This window comes from Phoca vitulina, unplaced genomic scaffold, assembly GCF_004348235.1.
Source record: "Phoca vitulina isolate PV1807 unplaced genomic scaffold, GSC_HSeal_1.0 scaffold1, whole genome shotgun sequence".
In the NCBI taxonomy this organism is placed as follows: domain Eukaryota; kingdom Metazoa; phylum Chordata; class Mammalia; order Carnivora; family Phocidae; genus Phoca; species Phoca vitulina.
In genome coordinates this window covers 91,126,593-91,147,272 of record NW_022589704.1, presented here as the reverse complement: position 1 = coordinate 91,147,272, position 20,680 = coordinate 91,126,593, and the positions used below count along the sequence as shown (strand labels likewise).

The following is a 20,680-nucleotide window of genomic DNA, read 5'->3' as shown; positions in this document are numbered from 1 at the left end:
GGGGGAAAGTGATATGAACAGGAATCTAATGTTCTTTAATCCTAAATTTGCAAGTCACCAGCAGGATCAAAATGAAATATTCCTGTCATCTATTTAATATTTTAATTAAAAATTGCCCCCAGTTGGCAGAAATGGTAGTTGATAGTCCCACTTAAATAGATAATGGGTGGGACAGTTTTCACTGGGTATATTTTGACGGCAGCAGCTAACCCTATATCCATACAGGAATAAAGAAGCGAGTCAATTCATGCTTCCTCCTTTTGGTAGCTTGTCTTTCCAAGTGTTCAAGGTGATGGCCAGTTAGGATGTGGTGAAGAATAATAGCTTGTCCTATGGAAGCTTTTTCACTTGAATCACCTCATTAGCTCTGGAAGGTGAAAAGCAGAGTGTCATGGAAAACTTTGGGCTAACTTTTTAGGGGCAGGATTTGGGGGCAGTTTAGACACAGTGTGTGGGTGCCTGTATCCTGGGTGATGCTCAGAGCCATTGATGGTTGTGGGAGGATCCTCTCTTGTGGCTTCACTTTCTCTTTTGAAGCAGACAAGGCATGATAGAGGGAAATGAATTCTTCTTTCTCAGCCTCATTTGAGCATTCATTGTATTGAAGTTATAGAACTCAGATAAGCCAATAAAAGCTAGGTCAGCACTTCCAGATTTTTGGTTTACATAGTTTTATAACTCAACTGCAAATACTTGTTCGAAGAAATGAAACACACAGTATCTAGCAGGAGAAGATGGTTTTCCTTTTGAAAGATCTCTTTGAAGAAAGAAGAGAGTTGTGTTGTTCCATAGTGTCCTCTGAGCTTTGCCAGTAACGACAATGATGATGAGATGATGAGCCTTTCTCTTCCTGAAAGTTTTAGGTAGAACATTCTTTCTTGAATCCACAATGTTAATATAAATAACTTCAAGTTTAACTCTTTGAAGACATTATTTTTCTTTTCCATTTTGTGGCCCAGAGGAGATGAAAACCCAATAAACATTCAACATATTGAAATTAAAAAATTATGATCTGATTTCTCTTATCCAGTGATTTATCTGTCTAGCTACCTAATGTTGATTCAGCATCTTCTCACTTTGCTCGACATGGAAGACCAGCATGGGTAAGGCAAAATCCTTGCCCTTATGGAAAACAGATAATCACAACACAGTGGTTCAAACAATAATGGAAGTAGTCACTGAGTAACATGGTATTATGGAGAACAGAGTCTTAGACTAGAGTGGTAGGTAGATTGGTTCAGAGAAGAACTTCTGTGGAAATGACCACTGAGTTAAATTTTAAAGACCAGAACTTAGCCACATAGAATGATGTTAGGCATTCCAGGAAGAGAGAACAACATGATCAAAAGCAGGGAGGAGGAACTGTAAACAGGTTAGTAGTGCTAGGGAGGCAGGGATAGGAGAGAGGTGAATCTGAAGGTCCTGAAGGACCTTGTTAGATAGACTAAAGGCCAGGCTACCACTGGGAAGCTATTACCAACAGCCTCGTTGAAACTGATAAATTTGAGCTAGGGTAGTGTTAGATTGTAAGAAAAACTAAGAAAAGTGAGAAAAGACAAGTAAGAAAAATGGGAATTTAAAACCTATTCAAGAGATAAACCCAGCAGAATTTGGCGGGGATGAGGAAATGAGAAAAGTCTAGAATGCCCCCCAGGTTTCTAGTCTGTCTATCTGGCTGGATATTGGTTTGTGTGTAGGTGGTAAGATGACAATGTATGCGGTTTGACGTTGGCTGGAGTTGAGATGCCAGTGGGTATCCAAGTCAGAACGTCCCACAGAGAGTTGAATTGAGTCTGAGGCTTAGGAGAGAAGGTCTGGCCTGGAGATAAACTATTGGAAATCATCAATATCTAAGTGGTGGTTAAAACCATGAGCATAAATAGATTGGATTATCCAGGGGAGAGAGACAAGAGTGAGAACAGTATACTGAATACAGAACCATGAGGAAGGCCTTCTTTTAAGGGTAGCATGGAAGGAAAAGAGTGCATGAAGATGAGACAAAAGGAATGCTCAAAGAAGTATTAAAAAAACAAGGTAAGCACATTGTTATGGAAGCTAAGAGCAGATTACAAATACTGAGGGAGTTACAGAGAGGTTTAAGATAAAATGTAAAACACGTCCAGTGGATTTAATCCATTTTAATATTCAAAGTCCCAACATCCCCTTTTCCTGACACCAGTTTATCTTTATCAAAAATGTTAATAAGAAAGAAACAGTGAGAAACAGCAAGCAGATGGGTTAACTCTTTTGTCTGCCTCATGCTCTGTGGCTTGCCCCAAAGACCGGGTTCCCCACAAGGCTGCAGCTGGAGCTGGTGTGTGCACCCATGTCTTTGCACAGTTCCCCGCCACACTAGTGTTTGCCATGCTCTAAGCAGGTGGTATAGCAATTCCAGGTATCCAGATGAAAAATAACACCGTATTTAAAGTTTCCAAGTGGGTTTATTTTATGGATACACACAGATTTGCTGTGGCATGTAATGAGATCTAATTCTACATCAGACTGCTCCATACCACTGTCATTTTTAAATAGTTAAGCTTGCTTTCTTGTTTTAAATTGTAGTTTTATGGTTTCCCATCACTGGTACGGTGAAGCTGTCCTAGATCTGACTCTAACAGATTCTGACCTGCTCCTGACTTACGGCCCCACATATGCAGTGGGCATGAAAGAAATGGCAGAAGTATCCCTTTTAAGTGGCTACGGCCTCAGTTCTGGAAGATCAGGTTGCCTTATTTTTGGAATGACCTGCCAAGACAGGGATGACCTAAAAAAAGCATGTAGTTTCCTAAGTGAGAGGTGATTTGCTCATATATGCAGTGTTTGGTCTATCTTTCTATATTCATTCATTTTGAGAATATACTGTTAAGGCAGCTCATTTGTGTTGCTACATGCCTATCCCAAGTTGCCACTTCTCCACGTGGTTTCCATCACAGAGCTTGGCAATGCGTCCTACATTGGTTACTGTGCTCCAATTCAGTCTCAGAATCCTTGTCCATACAGAACTCTTGGTAGCCACTGGGAATTAATAAAATCTCTTTGTTGGTTGTAGCCTGCTGTATTCCAGTGCTGAATCAGGAACTATGGATATTATGAAAAATCAAGCACATTTATTTCCCAGGTTGTTACAATTAAACTGAAGGAACAAAATCTTTCTGACTAATTCAAAGGCTATATTCAACTCTGCTCACTGTAGGGGAAGGAGAACCAGAGTCACTATATTTGATTCTTTAATATTCAAGTATTGGCTAGAGGGTTGGAGTAGATGTCATTGAAGGGCTTTTGAAACTTTGGGAACTACTGTTGTATCAGGGACCCAGCAGCACACACAGCACTGGCTCTCAATATTGATATGTAAAAGAATCATATTAATAACTCATTTAAAGTGCAGATTTCCTGGATCCTACCCAAAAGATTCCCATTCTGTAAGTATGGACATAAGCCCAAGAATCAAGATTTTCTTAAAAACCCTCTTGGTTCTGGGACACCTGGGTAGCTCAGTTGGTTAAGCATCTGCCTTCAGCTCAGGTCATGATCCCCAGGTCTTAGGATTGAGCCCTGCATAGGGCTCCCTGCTCAGTGGGGAGTCTGCTTCTCCCTCTACCCCTCCCCCTTGCTCATGCTCTCGCTCTCTCTCAAATAAATAAAATCTTAAAAAAAAAAAACCTGTTGATTCTGATATAGATGGTCTAAGGACCCCACTTTGAGAGATAATCCATTAGAGTAGTGGTTTCCAAAGTAGGGTTCACACACCCCTGCTATAGGGGACAGTCCTTTATGGTATGATTACAAAGAAAGTTCTGGTGCCCTCATTGAACCTGTCTAACAATCAGCTGGTCATGTCCTGGACAAAATGTGCAGAATGAGCAGAGTGGTAGTGGGAGTGAAGTTGAGTTTTGCTTATTGTGGTACAGTACAATTTATATCGCTTTGGTAAGTGGATTTAAGAGTCAGTGATCTTGTTTAATTAACCTACCCTTTACAATATGGGCGAGTTGCCTTAAAACAGATTTCTACAAAGAACCTGTGAATTAATGATCATGCTAAAGGAACATCCATAAGGGAGCAAAAGAAAATGGCCATGCTGGTAATTGTCCTGCTCTTCCAAAGCTCCCGCTCAACTCCATCAGGGGGTAAGAAACAGTGACACTCTAATCAAATATAATACCAAGAAAACTATTTGAAATGTGGCTTTACAGCCACTGTCATTAATGATAAACCTTTCCCAAAGTGCCCATCATGTCTTGAGAGATTAACTCAGAAAAATTAGAAGCCTATGGTGCAGAGGGTAGGTTCCAGAAGCTAGAGCCAGACTCCTGGTTTGAATTCACGTTCTGGTGCTTACCAGCTGTGTGACCATGGGTGACTCAGTTTCCCTACCTGTAAAATGGGGGTTAATAATACCTACTTTGGAGGGCTTTTATGAGGATTAAAGAAGTTAATATGTGTAATGTGCTTAGACAAATGCCTGGCATATGGTGCAAGTAATACAAATATTAGTTTAAACATTTAGTTTATTTTTAATTTAGTTTAAACATGTCCATTTTATGTTCTTATTTATAGATTTCTATTTTTTATATTATATATGGGTGGGCTTTATTAAAATTTATAAATAAATATACTGGGGGTACATGCTCAAACATTGTGGCTGGTAAGGGTGAGAGAGTAAAAGATCTGTAGTTCACTTTCCAGCAGATACGGGTGCTCCTAAAATCTTCCCAAGCCTCCGGGAATATCAATAGTAACTGATGTCAGCCTTTGCTGGGCCTGAGGGCAGGGCCTACACTGTTGGATGGTGGGGCCTGGGTAAAACAGCAAAAAATTACCACTTTTTGACAATCTTTTCTCCACATCGCTTCTGTACATTAAACAGTCTGACCTAATTGTCACTTTATTCTAATGTATGTCACTTTCATACCTTATTTTTCTGTTCCTCATGTGTGTCACACCAATATATTACCTGAAAAAGTGTTTGGAAGTGTGCTAGTTTGGAATAACGAACTTATGAGGAGCTCCCCTACTCTCCTGCCCCTAATGTTCTCTCCCTCTGGCACCTGACCTTCTGCTCCAAGGCCTCTGCTCATGAGCATCAGTGCTCCTCGGAACCAGATGTATCCAGGCCACATGGATAAATGTGTGTACAAACACAATTCTTCCCTTTTCCACTCAGTACAGCTAGGTGAGACCGAGTTTTTTTTTCAAAAGCAGCATTACTGAGAAGAACATAAAAGGGAATAAACACAATGACAAATGATTGAAACAAATGAGAATGTCCAGTATTTCTTTCCAGTCATCATTGACTGAACATTCCTCCATCTCTTTTCTCAATCTGCTTGAGCAAACTCCCACCCAAGGTGGCTTCAGGTTGGATCCTCTCTGCCTCCCCAGAGTCTGTTTTCCAGTTGTCATTGCCTACAGATCAGAGTCCAGATTTTGTAAACTTTCACTTAGTTTCTTCCATATTCTGATTCTACCTTAAGGGCTCATGCACAGGATTGCCCTGGAAGACCTTAAATATCTCCTCCAACTTTCTCTCTCCCTCTTTCTCTCAGTAGACTCTTCTCTACCATTTTCTAAACACATCTGGCTCATTTGCTCATGGCCTCTCCCTGGAGTCTTCTCCCATTGCTCTCAGCTGGGATAAATCCTATTTGGCTTCTTAGGACCCCTCAAATTTTTACTTCCTTGAAGACCTTATAGACCAGAGAAAGAGGAAACCTTTGGTGCATCTCAAATCACACCCCAGAACTGGCTGTCTTGTTTTTCTATAGACCTGCATCATATGTCTTCATGTAGGGCTACTTGATTTAGAGCAGAGTTTTCAGGGGACAATTTTAAGGTGTCTTTCTTTCTAGCACAGGTCCACAATGTCCAGATCCATTCTAAACATGACCATGTCTCATACATCATGGAACCATTGCATCTCAGGTTTGAGAAAGAGTCTACCTCCTACCTCCACCCAATGTGTGAGTCCTCTCTGAGCATCCCAGTGCATATGTCCATATGTTAGAATGTCTCCCATGGTGGTGACCTCACTACCTCTCTAGCCATCTCATTCCCCAAAGCAGAATAGCTTTCGTTTCTTTTAGAATTGATGTCATAGAACACAGTTGAATTTCTTTTTTTTTTTTAAAGATTTTATTTGACAGAGAGAGACACAGCAAGAGAGGGAACACAAGCAGAGGAGTGGGAGAGTGAGAAGCAGGTTTCCCGCTGAGCAGGAAGCCCGATGTGGGACTCGATCCCAGGACCCTGGGATCATGACCTGAGCCGAAGGCAAACGTTTAACGACTGAGCCCCTCAGGTGCCCCCACAGTCTGAATTTCAAGACAACATAGCAGAGTAAAAAAAAAAAAAAAATTGAACTGGTGATGAATTTAGAATGTGATAAGACTGTTTGGGTGTTCTGGAAACATACATTGAATAGAGCTAAATTATGGAGGTTTAACATTTGTTTAATATGCATGCTTGGCTAATTTCTCTTCAAGTGAATGTTGAAAGGTAATATCCTTTGAAACAGACCGGACTTGTCCTGGAAAATATTAGTGTTCTAAAATGGTTAAAGCCCAGAGGGCAGAGAACTCTGGTCCTTTGAAATGTAGCCTTCTTTTCTAGGCATTGGAAGACTTAATAAGACTAAGCTATAATAATTTATTGGTGCAGTATTGACAATAGGCTTGTTGCTGTGTAAAATACAAACGTACATTAGCTTTGCCTTTGGGACATACACTGTAGATGTGGAATGCCTGTTGACAAAGTTGATTTAGATTATTTTGAACATATGGATAGTCTTGGTTTACTGTTTTTCATTGCTTTGATATTGTTTTCATCTTTATAGCTTGTCTCCATCTCAGAGGAATCCTACTACTCAGGTGATTCTTCAAAGGCCTGTATCAGCCACTTTTCCAGCTTCCCCTTGCCCGAGATCCTGATGTTAAGTTCCTCTGTTAGCTTGATCTATCAGCACTGATTCCTTTATTGATTTCTTTTTCTGTGCAGTGGTTGATGGTATTGAGAACACAGTCAAGGCCTTAACACATCCTTAGACATAAATATGCACCTGATTAAATAGTTTAAGTGAGCTAAAGATGAAAGAAAAAGGTAGAATAACCACGTTACATTTTGTTGTTGTCTTTCACTGGTCAAACAGTAACAACTGAAGGCAGGAGAAATTGTTGAGTCCCTTTGTGGTTGGCAGAACAATGCTCCCCTCCCCCGAAAATGCCCATGTCCTAACCCTCCAAACCTTTGACAATGTTAATTTACATTAAAGATGGAATTAAAAGTGCAGATCTTTAGATGGGGAGATTATCTCAAATTGTCTAGATGGGCTCAACCTAATCACACAAGTGTTTATTGGAGAACCTTTCCCAGCTGTGGTCAGAGGGCAATGTTACTATGCAGTAAGAGTCCGAGATTCAGCTTACTGGCTGTGAATTTGGAGAAAGAGGACATGGGTCAAGGAATAGGGATGGCCTCTAGAAGTTAGAAAAGTCAAGGAGACATACTTTCCCTTAGAACTTCCAGAAAGGAATGCAGCCTTGTCGACACCTTGGCCCAGTTGTACTTCTGACATACTGTAAAATAATGAGTTTGTGTTTAAGCCACTACCTATGTGGTAATTTGTTATGGCAACAATAGAAATGAATACACTATATTTTAGAGAATACAGTGAAAGTAAATATGTTTACGAAAATATATTTTTCATATTTATTGAGAATATGGTCATTAAGTTCTATATCTAGAAGGACTTGGAGCAAAGTCAAATACAGCCTGTTCATATAAGGCTAAGGGTCTCTGGGAGGTGTGACTGTTTAAATGCCCTGATTGCTATTCATTTTAGAATAATCAGAGTGGGAGTGACTGACACTTCTACAAAGTCTTGGAACTCTTTGGGGATCCAGCAATTAATTTCTTTTCTTTCTTTCTTTCTTTTTTTGCATTTACAAGTGACCTTTCTAAAATGCTAACATTCCTCATCTTAAATCCTTTTGTTCTTTTTTTCCTTCAATAAAATCCAAGCTTTTTATCATGCTTTACAAGGCTCTTGAAAAAAAAATAGCCCCTGTCTATTTTTGCAGCCTTCCCTTTGACCACGACTGTTTCAGCCATACCACTGCTTGCCCTTCATATTCTCTCTGACCTCTGTGCCTTTGCACGTGCCCCTGGAGCCTCTTCTCTCCATGGCTTGCTCCTGTTCATTCCTGACAGCACAGACACTATCCTGTCTACGAAGACATCCTACCACTCTCCAGACATTGCCAACACCCACCTCCGCTCACCTTCACAACCAAGGAGCATCTATCATACTGTGTTAGGAAGCATTACTTGTCTGTATTTTTTTTTTTTAAAGATGTTATTTATTTGACAGAGAGAGAGAGACACAGCGAGAGAGGGAACACAAGCAGGGGGAGTGGGAGAGGGAGAAGCAGGCTTCCCGCGGAGCAGGGAGCCCGGTGCAGGGCTCGATCCCAGGATCCTGGGATCATGACCTGAGCCAAAGGCAGATGCTTATCGACTGAGCCACCAGTCGCCCCAGTTGTCTGTATTTTTATGAGCTCTTTATAGACCGACAGAGCACCTTTCCTCTTTAACCCTGATGACTACTCCTGCAGCTGGCTGGCACCTAGGAAGCACTCAAGAAGCACTTGTTGAATGAAAGGATGTGCCATATTCTTATGTGAAAGCCCTGCAGCCTAGATTAGGAATCAAGAATTTGGCTCAGGTATTTAGAAGGTACAGTGATTCCTTTTTAACACCTTAGAAGTGGTCAGAGATTACTGATGCTTCTTATTTCCCCCACAGTATATTTCCCCTAGTTTGAACCATGCAGGGAAGTATAGAAAAAAAAAAAAGCGAAGTTTGGAGTAAGAATTTTTAATCAGGAGCATAAGGACCCCCTAGAAATTCCATGAATAGGCTTCATGGGGGCCTTGCAGACCACCTGAAATATATAAATATAAATATATATATACTTATTTATTATTTATATGTACTTGGGAAAAATCAGAGATTTGTTCATATTCTCAAACCAAAGTGGTCCCAGGGAGTCTGTAGTAATAATGGGCAGCAGTGTAGTCATGAAGAAACTTCAAGCTTTCCTCACTTGAGTCTGCTCCCATTCAATTTCAAGCCTCTCCATTTTGGAAGCTTTTGTCACCACATTTGTACCTAAAGGAATAAATTATTTCTGTTCTTCCTTAATAGGCAGTTTGAGGAGGAAACCTCCCTGGAATGGTGGTCCAGGCTGGTATTTTTCCATATAAGCAGTGAGAGGTGTGAATCTGACACTGTTATACTAAACAAGTGGGATATCAGGAGCAGGGGGGCTTAAACATAGTCATTTACATGGGCTTTCACATTCTTTTAGGATGGAGAGGAGACTCTGAGTGTCACTTAGCTTCACCACCTGCTTTAAAGAAAAATTTCACATAAGCTGTATGAATTGGATTACATTTTATCCCACTTGTAGGTATGCTTCCCCTGCCCCTGAGAAGGTGGTTGCCTAATCCTACCCAGCGCAATCCACACTGAAAGGGCCACTTGGAGAAAACCAGAGATCAGCTGCTTGGGGAATATTCTGAGTCTTGCCTTTTCCATTAAAAGCAAAGAAGTGGAGAGAGACAAAATGTACACATGGGTTTAGATCCTTTGGTTAAACGGTGTGCGGTCTTCCAGAGCTGGGCATCCAATGTGTTCTCTAAACAGGCAGCATGCCTGCCATGGAAGCCTTTCTGCAAATAAACCACAAAGTCACAGACTTGGGCACAGCATTTGAATAAGAGCAGGTAGAGAAAAAATATCCTTTCCTCAAGGTCACTGTCTTTGTCTCTGTGAACTCATGTTGGGGAGCCCGAAGAAACTATCTTGGCAATTGGGGAATTCTTCCTTGGAGAAGGATGAATTTCTGACTGCTGCATCCAAAATTCATCTAACATTGTCAAAACTGTGAGGCCAGGGCAGGGAGAAACTGGCCGTCCTGCCATTCTGCCTCAGTTAATGGTCTGTCTGCATTGAATGCTGCAGTAGTGATTTGGGGGTGTATATGAATCACTGTGAAAGACTCAATATAGCGATCGGAGTCCATTGCACTCATTCATTTATTAAAACATCAGTTATTTAGAGCATCTACTGTGAGGCAAGCGTTATGCTAGGTCCTGAGATTCTCCAAAATAGAGAATTATTTCAGTTATTTTATACAGAACAGTTATTCACTTATTTTAATAGATATTTTATTTTAATAGAATAAGTCAAAGATTGGCTCTTAGCTTTGTCTTTTTTGCTGATATTGGTTAATTCATCTGAATTTATTAGATTCATATTACTCTTCTTTTACCACTTGCAGAGCTTTGAGAGAGGTGTTGGCAGAGATACACAGATGGAGATGAGGAGGTGCCCATCCTCAAGCAATTTACTGTCTACTGTTTAGTTTACGTTAAGCCCTCTTTTAGAAATAGCAAGTTATACACTCTAAATAAAAGTGTTTTTTCCTCTCCCCTACTTCCCCCTTCCTTCTGGAGGAACAGCTTTAGTGTAAGAGTTTTGTTTCTAGAGTTTGCTCGGAATTTGCCTATAAGGAGTTGGTGCTCTTTTGTACCAACTAAGGCTAACTTTCAGACTCACCAAAAGTCTTTAGGCCTCATAAAATCATGGAATTAGCAAACAGAAAATCGTAGGAAGTTATTTACCCTCTTTTTTTTTATTTTATTATGTTAATCACCGTACATTACATCATTAGTTTTTGATGTAGTGTTCCATGATTCATTGTTTGTGCATAACACCCAGTGGCTCCATTCAATATGTGCCCTCTTTAATACCCATCACCAGGCTAACCCATCCCCCCACACCCCTCCCCTCTAGAACCCTCAGTTTGTTTCTCAGAGTCCATAGTCTCTCATGGTTCGTCTCCCACTCCGATTTCCCCCCCTTCATTTTTCCCTTCCTACTATCTTCTTCTTCTTCTTTTTTTAACATATAATGTATTATTTGTTTCAGAGGTACAGGTCTGTGATTCAACAGTCTTACACAATTCACAGCGCTCACCATAGCACATCCCCTCCCCAATGTCTATTACCCAGCCACCCTATCCCTCCCATCCCCCACCACTCCAGCAACCCTCAGTTTGTTTCCTGAGATTAAGAGTCTCTTCTGGTTTGTCTCCCCCTCCAATTTTGTCTTGTTTCATTTTTCCTTCCCTTCCCCTATGATCCTCCATCTTGTTTCTCAAATTCCTCATATCAGTGAGATCATATAATTGTGTTTCTCTGACTTATTTTGCTTAGCATAATACCCTCTAGTTCCATCCATGTCATTGCAAATGGCAAGATTTCATTTTTTTTTTGATGGCTGCATAATATTCCATTGTATATATACACCACATCTTCTTTATCCATTTATCTGTTGATGGACATCTAGGTTCTTTACATAGTTTGACAATTGTGAACAATGCTGCTATATAAACATTGGGGTGCATGTACCCCTTCGGAGCACTACATTTTTATCTTTGGGGTAAATACCCAGTAGTGCAATTGCTGGGTCATAGGGTAGCTCTATTTTCAACTTTTTGAGGAACCTCCATACTGTTTTCCAGAGTGCATTCCCACCAACACCAGCTTGCATTCCCACCAGCTTGCATTCCCACCAACAGTGTAGGAGGGTTCCCATTTCTCTGCATCCCCGCCAACATCTGTCATTTCCCAACTTGTTAATTTTAGCCATTCTGACTTGCGTGAGGTGGTATCTCATTGAGGTTTTGATTTGGATTTCCCTGATGCCGAGTGATGTTGAGCACTTTTTCATGTGTCTGTTGGCCATTTGGATGTCTTCTTTGCAGAAATGTCTGTTCATGTCTTCTGCCCATTTCTTGATTGGATTATTTGTTCTTTGGGTGTTGAGTTTTTAGAAAGAGGGAGAAAGAACATGTGTGCAAACAGGGGGAAGGGGCAGAGGGAGAGGGAGAGAGAATCTTAAGCAGGCTCCACACTCAGAGCAGAGCCCAACATGGGGCTTGATCTCACAACCCTGAGATCATGACCTGAGCTGAAATCAAGAGTCGAATGCTCAACTGACTGAGCCACTCAGGTTCCCCATTATTCCATGTATTTCTAAAACCCAGTTTCCTTCTACCTCCCAGCATCTTTAGTTTTTGATGTATGGATTAACACTGACTTTCCTGTATTTTCTTGAAGCTAGGACTTTTTCTTTCTCTGGAATTATAGTGAAGCCTACCAAATCTTGATGCTCCTACCCTGTGACAATTCTAAGCAAAATTTGCTTTTTTTTCTGCCATTGATTAATATTGGCTCTAACTTGATGTCAAACTATAACATGACTGGTGACTACCTTCTCTCTATCACTGTAGTTAAAATAATGTACGTGATTTACTACACATACAGAGTTCTCTGCTTTCAGGTTCTTCCCTTTCCTCATTTTGTGTTACCTCTGTCCTAAGTATACCCCTTTGAAGCTAAAAACAAATCAGAACAATTGTCCATGGATATTTATCCGACTCCTGATGATCATCATTGAACTGGACATTTGCTACGGAACTAGAAAATAAGGGATTTTAGGAGTATGTGAATAATGTTTTTTGATGTTGAGTTTGAGGCAGTTTCACTAGTTAAGAAAGGTCTTATTTAAAATTCTTTTTTTTATTATGTTATGTTAGTCACCATATAGTACATCATTAGTTTTTGATGTAGTGTTTCATGATTCATTGTTTGTGTATAACACCCAGTGCTCCATGCAATACATGTCCTCCTTAATACCCATCACTGGGCTAACCCATGCCCCCATCCTTCTCCCCTCTAAAACCCTCAGTTTGTTTCCTGGAGTCCCTAGTCTCTCATGGTTCGTCTCCCCCTCTGAAATTCCCCCCTTCATTTTTCCCTTCCTTCTCCTAATGTCCTCCATGCTATTCTTTATATTCCCCAAATAAGTGAAACCATATGATAATTGACTATGTAAACTGTAACTTTATTAATAAGCCCAGGAAATGTGTGCAGTTCTTTTAAGTGATTTCTGTGCCATTTTAAAATTCTTATATGCTATGTATTTAGAAGAAAATATCCACTGATTGGTTTGAATGGTCATTTCTATATATAATAGAGGAAAAAGATTAGACAGGATAAAGGCTAATAAATCCCTGATACCTTTCAGTGGCAAAAGTTTGATACTTCTAATTCCAGGTAAGGAATAAGGTGGCCCTTTTCTGTGCCAGCAAACCATCTAGTGTTTGCATTTATTATAACATTTTATCACACTGCCTTATAGTTATTAGTAATCTTGTTTGGTTAGCTATATGCTTCTTGATGACAGTGAATGTTTTTTACTTTGTAGCATTGCTTTATACGTTGGAATATCTTTTGGCTGCAAAAGAGAGGAACCCAACTCAGACCACCTTAAGCATAAAAGAAAATTTATTGGTTCAAATATTGAAAAGATCCAGGTTCCAGTCAGGTCTTGGTTTAGGGAGCCAAATGATTTTTTTTTTAAAGATTTTATTTATTTATTTGACAGAGAGAGTGAGAGAGCACAAGCAGGGGGAACAGTAGAGGGAAAGGAGAAGCAGGCTCCCCACCAAGCAGGGAGCCCGATGTGGGGCTCGATCATGGGATGGATGGAGGGATCGATCTGATGGGGATCGATCCCCCTGTCAGGGATCATGACCTGAGCCGAAGACAGACGCTTAACCATCTGAGCCACCCAGGCGCCCCAAGCCAAATGATTTTTACCAGCAATCTCTCTTTGCCTCTCATGCAGATGGCATATTAGCTCCATTTTCTCTCCTAGAAGACTCCCCCAAATAGCCAGAGAAGATGGCCTGAGGCAGCTGTTGCATACTTGGAACATGTAGCTTGTAGTGGGAAAGTTAGTATTTTTTAATTTCTCAGACAGAATACTTCCACAGAAGACTCTTATCAGTTCACCTTGGGTCCCATGCTTATTCCTTTGTGGCAGAGAGAATAGAGGACTTAATTGCCCATGCTTGAGTCATGTGTCTGCTCCTGAGGTAGGTGGATGTGGTCAGTCCCACTCAAACCACAGGAAATGGGAGATAGAGGATTCCCAAAAGGATTGGATATTGGGAAAATAGTCACTCTGCCAATTAACATACTTTTTTGCATCTAAAAGATAATCCAATAAATGTTGAATAAACAGATAGGGTGTTATACGCAACTAATGAATCATTGAACACTACATCAAAAACTAATGATGTACTATATGTTGGCTAATTGAATGTTAAGAAAAAAGAGAGAAATAACCAGTCATCAAAAAAAAAAAAAGATGAAAAGAATACCTGTTTATCCATTTGACTATTAAATATTGTCTCCCTCAGAGTCCAGTGTGAATCCCTTTTCCCAGATACCCTAACAGTTCCTTGCAGCCATGATCTGCTTTTACACCATTGGATTCATAGTTGATGTTGGGGGGGGCATTAATTTCAGAATGGGACATTGTTTGAAGCTTTTCTATATTGTCTTGCCTTGATATCTGAACCCCAGCATCCATGATTTAACTTTTGATGTACCTATGAAACTATCACTAAATACTTACAGATTTGATTTAATTTTATAAAGAGAAATGATATGACATGACAAATTTTCATACAATCCTTTAATCTCAACATTTAAGATTTGGGAGCAAATGCACTCTTTATGTGTAGACTTTCTTTTCCATGGTGTTAGAAACACAGAGAACTCATGACACGAATTAAGCTAATGGATCTCCTTACTGGGTAGTAAGGAAATCATCTTCTTTACCTTCTGTTTCTCCATATATACAATGGTATATTACTCAGCCATCAGAAAGGATGAATACCCAACTTTTGCATCAACATGGATGGAACTGGAGGAGATTATGCTAAGTGAAATAAGTCAAGCAGAGAAAGTCAATTATCATATGGTTTCACTAATTTGTGGAACATAAGGAATAGCATGGAGGATATTAGGAGAAGGAAGGGAAAAATGAAGGGGGAGAAATCATAGGGGGAGATGAACCATGAGAGACTATGGACTCCAGGAAACAAACTGAGGGTTTTAGAGGGGAGGGGGTTGGGGGGATGGGTATTAAGGAGGGCATGTATCGCATGGAGCACTGGGTGTTGTATGCAAACAATGAATCATGAAACACTACATCAAAAACTAATGATGTACTGTGTGGTGAGTAACATAACATAATAAAAAAAATACAGACAACAGAACCTTCTATCCCAGGCTTTTGTGATAAGAAATGAAATCACATTTTATTTCATTGCCATCATTATTTTGACTAGTTTTGTCACTAATGAAAGGTGGCTGGTATTTAGAGTACTGAATAATGCCCATTGTTACAGGAATAGGGAGTGTAGGTCTAGAATGGGGCTAGGGAATCTTAATTTCTAACAGACACTCCAGGAAGGTCTAATATAAAACTAAATGGGTCACAAAATATAAGATTTTACATATACATAGTAGATATGTGAGACATATATATTATTTATATACATAATAGATATATAGCAGAAAAGTGATCTTTGACAGTTATTTACCTCATACTTCAAATAATTTCTATTATTTATTCATTTCATATTTATTTGTTGCTGAGGACAACAAGTAAGACCCGATTCCTGGCTTCCAGCTCTCCAACAGTGGCTTGAAGATTACAGGCAATCATTTTGAAACGTGTATGTATAAGATTCACATGGTGAGCTTGTTAAAATGCAGATTATAGGATCTCATTTCCAGACAGTCTGACTCAGTAGGTCTGGTGTGAGATCCCCTAAACCTCCATTTGCTCATACCCCAGGTGGCCTTTGGAACACACTTTCAAAGCCAATACCCTAATACATGTGAAAATTCTCTGAAGTGTAATCATTATTCTGAGGAGGTAATGAGGTTATTCTGTTTGATTTCACTACAGGAATGGATTAGCAGACTTACAGGAGAAACTTGTCACCCAGCAATACCTAAGCCACTCCATGATGGGCTAGAAAAATGCCCAAATATGCCACGGAGGAACGCAATGCCCTTGAAAACGGGTTCAAAGACCAAAGTTATAAGACGGGCTGATATTAGCAGTTTTATTGCCAAGTGAAAGTAATAGTGAGGGAATCCCTGAATCATTTCTATTGAGTTTCCTAACATAGAATTCAGCCTTGTAAAACTTGCAGGTGAGTCAAATCTTTATCCCTCCAGTTGCTGAGAGATCAAAGGTCTAACAGAAGATTTTTCTGGCTCTAGGTATCGATTCTGCCAAAACACTTACTGGTCATCAACTGCAGGTGGAGGGGCCATTAATAAATGTGTTCCTCTCCAGTTTTCTTACAGGTTATCCCCAACATATGGCAGTCTTATAAGCTATATTTTTTGAAAGGAATAGCTAAAAATTTATCCTAGATTTTAAATAGTCACTTAAGATGCACATAGCATCACCTAAATACTGATCATACCAACCACTTTCCCAGCTCAGCAGGCCTTTCTCTGCAGTCTCTGTATTGGAAGTATTCCTGTTGATGGCTGCTTGGCTTCTGAGCCCTGAAAGACTGCAGAATATTCTTCCTTCTCTCTATCTGGGGACAGACCAAGTCCCTGGAATTGTTCTAGGGTTTCTTTCATTCTAGATGCACTTGCCTAAGGAAAAAAACATTGAGATTGGGATTGCATTTTTCTTTTTGTAGGGCAAGAGCATCAGTTTGCATTGCAGTTGTAGACATAATTGAATAATGAATATTTTTGAAAAAAGGATTCAATACACAATAGAAGCACACCTCCCCCAGATAGCACTTTCTCTTAAGGAATTTGTATATCCATTGCTTATATCCACCAGACTCAGTAGTTAGTGGATCCTAATAAGTGAATATTTAAATTTTTAACAATTTTTTTTTTAAAGATTTTATTTATTTATTTGAGAGAGAGAGAATGAGAGACAGAGAGCATGAGAGGGAGGAGGGTCAGAGGGAGAAGCAGACTCCCTGCCGAGCAGGGAGCCCGATGCGGGACTCGATCCTGGGACTCCAGGATCATAACCTGAGCCGAAGGCAGTCGCTTAACCAACTGAGCCACCCAGGCGCCCAATTTTTAACAATTTGTATGGTTTATTTAGCTGTCTATATCATTCTCTTTTAGCATGCCAACAGGTAATATAAAAGCACAAGAGCTGTAAATTAGACTCCAGTCCCAAATGAAATATGATTTATATTTTATAGATAGTAAAAACATGATTTTTATGTAATCCCAGGCTCCAATGTCATAATAGCCACCAATTAAACAAACCAACGTTTTCATTGGGATGTTGCCTATAGAAGTACCATTTAATAGCTTCTATATTGCTGAAGACCACTGGATAATGGACATTGTGCTTTTTTTTAAATTAAAAGATATAGTATTATGGAATAGGTTTTCTTTTTAAAGAAGCTGAACACAGGCACTTTGGAATGCATGAATTTGTTTTGAAGGATCTGAAATTCAGGGACAAACCTTGATTTCTTTTTTTAAATTTTTTTACTTTTTTACTTTTTACTTTTTTTAAGATTTTATTTATTTATTTGACAGAGAGAGAGATAGTGGGAGCAGGAACACAAAAAGGGGGAGTGGGAGAGGGAGAAGTAGGCTTCCCACGGAGCAGGGAGCCTGATGCAGCCCGATGTGGGGCTCGATCCCAGCACCCTGGGATCATGACCTGAGCCGAAGGCAGACACTTAACAACTGAGCCCACCCAGGCGCCCCAAACCTTGATTTCTAATAACCCTTTAAATCAGATCATGGCTTCTTCTCTCAGGAGTCAGCCAGGGCCTGTTTCTCTCTGCTTTCCTGTGTATAGATAAACAATCACCCAAATAAAGTTAGAGGCTATTTACTTGGAGCTTGCTATAGCAAGAAGTCAGCCACCATCACTTTGTGTCTGGTAGAGACTCAAAGGCTTGCAGAATGGTGGGATAGCTTTATGGTGCATAAAGGAAATGGTTTTGGTTATGCTCTGATGGGAAGTTGTTCAGGAAGCCTGCGGTGGCCTCACTAGAGGGTGAGTGCATCTTATATGATTGGTTTGAGGAGTGTATTTCGTTTTCTCTGGTTGGTCTTATGTTGGAAGAGGGGACAAAACAATGGGGAAGCTGGCAGTCAGTGACCAACTCCTGGTCATTATGGGCCAATTAGTGCAGAGTTTGCAGTTTGACTTCCTGGGATGGTTGCTGCAAAGTTGTGGGCCAAAGATCTATTGTCATCTATGGTCTGGCCATTGTCCATTTGTATATTCATCTCTTTGTCCCCGCTTTTGATCATTCTCTCAATTGTGAGGATGAATATTTCACCAAACTTTAGAGAATCAGATCTTCCCCTTTGAGGATTGTCCAGTTGTCTCCATAGCCAGCAGTATCATGAGATTTTCTTGACTCTATCCACTATTTCTCATCTACTAGCTTTTTGCTGTTATATCATCATGGAGATCATCTGTGGAGAGAGCACTTGTGCAGAAGCATTTAAGGCTCTGGATAGGATGCAGTGGTCCAGCATCATGATCACTATGATAAGAACAAGAACAATTAAACCCTGTAAGATGCTTTGGAACTAGGAACCCCAATTATTCAACCCAGGCCAAGAGTTCCAGTCCCATAGGCTGTAAGGTATGTAGGCCATTCTATGTTGTCTGTTTCATTGATGCAAACACAGCTGGAAGTATTACTGGTGGCATGGACACCACCATAGCTGCACAACAAGAAAGCTAGAGCAGTGCAATTGCCCATCAGTACCTGTGACGTTGAGTTTAGATTGCTCTCTATTCCATTTAGGGCAGGATGGTATTGTTAATGACTTCTGCCAGAGTTGCTGATAAATTCATTACAGTCCTTTCTATTTGTATAATTTCCGCCAATGAGACTACTGCTTTGATTTTTAACATAAAGAATGAGTTATGTGAACAACCAGGTAGAATGCCTGAATAATCAAGGATGGGCTTCGCTTTGGAGCTCTTGTCTGAGTTGAAATTTTGAGCCTTGGTGATTTATAGAATTAGGATCTCTGTGTATAGAAAGTATCAGAATACTATTCCTGAAGTACTTGAGGTTTTAGAATGAGGCAAACAAAATCAGGTATCCTGGCCACAAAAGAAGTAGTATCCTCTATTACTGGAATAGTAATCCTGGCATCAGGAATGAAGGAGTTGTTCATGAGGCAAGGTCAAAACCAAGACCTTACCTTAGCTGGGTTACATATTTGGATCTCTGTTAGTTTCTTATAAGTGGCAATTATTTAACCCATCAATATGAAGGTTGTTGAATTCAATTTTAGAGTTACCTAGTGTCTGATCAATAGATTGTAATAATTGGTTATTTTTTTCTGGGAGAGACGGACACTAACACAGTCACAGATTGATTTGTTTAAGGTCATTTGTCCATGTAGGTAAAGTGTAAATGCCAACAGATATTATTCCCTATGGTCTCATTTGATGAGACTGGAATTTGCCAGAAGTTTTAACCATGGGGGTCTGGCAATTGATGACATATCCAGCAGACAGTAAGATTGAAAGCAGAGGCTACTATTTGGGATAATGTAAGAATGGCTTTAAAATGAGTATGTTCTGCTCTAACGGTTACAGTAAGGGAAGAAAAGAGGAAAAGGTCATTATAGGAATAACAACTAGATGTTTATAGAAAATGAGAAGAAAAATTATTATAAGCAAACACCAAGTCTGTGTACTAGGTGAAAGTTATCTACTATCTGAGGTTATTAGCTTGTTTTGAAGATCTTGGGTCAGTTGCATACTACCAAAGACTGGCTGCTTCTGGTGGATCTCTGAGAATCAATTTGAAAAGCTGTATTGGAGTAGCCTTCAAACTTGAAATTGCTTCTTTAGCTGTGAAATATGAGCCCAATGATGGATTACCTGGAGTTTCACTGCTGTATTTATTATTACACTTGATCTTAGCCAAAAGGCCGAGAAGCGATGCTGCGTATTTATTATTAACAGAACTTCATAAGGTTCTTTCCAATGAGATTAAAGAGCAGTTTTTCTCTGATGTCTTTTCCAATAGATAAAAACGTCTGGCCCAAGATCATGAAAATGGGTTTAAGAAGATGTGGAAAGCTAGCCTTAAACTGTTGATGATAGGACTGGGTATAGTATATGGGTCCCTTACAGTATTTTATACCATGATTGCATGTAGTAGGGCAAGCCTAGTGTCAGAGGTGAAATCCTAAAATGCCTGTGCCTTCCAGTTACCACTTTACAGGATGATAACTGATGTGTCCTCAAAGGAATGGACTGTATGGCTTTAAGGGCTTGTGGATTACCTTTGACCAGAGGAGTTTAAGGGTTTCTGAAAGTTTTGATGATTTTAATTTAAATATTATAGTGATTCTTTCAACTTTTCCAGAAGATTGTCATGGTAAGCGCAGTGTAGTTTTTAAATAAGAGGTAAAGCCTTACAGAGTTCGTCGATAATGGTTCCCATAAAATGTGTTCCTTAGTCACTTGGCATAAAAGTTGGTCTGCTCTGGGTTGGAAACGCAAAATCAAAAAGCTTTTTTTAGCATCTGTAAGGGCTGTAGCTTTTTGGCAAGGAAATGCTTCAGCCCATCCTGAGAGTAGATCTACAATAACTGAAATATATTCAAATCTCATGGAGAGTAGTGTTTGATTAAAAACCATCTGAAGGTGTTCAAAAGACCCCTACACCCCTTGGTTCCTGGTTATGTCCCACCTTTAT

General features: G+C 39.9%; 1 pseudogene; it reads right to left on the bottom strand.

The window, feature by feature from the left end:
* Nucleotides 1-19,767: 19,767 nt before the first annotated feature.
* LOC116638329 lies at nucleotides 19,768-19,919 on the bottom strand (annotated as a pseudogene).
* Between the last annotated feature and the right edge of the window lie 761 nt (nucleotides 19,920-20,680).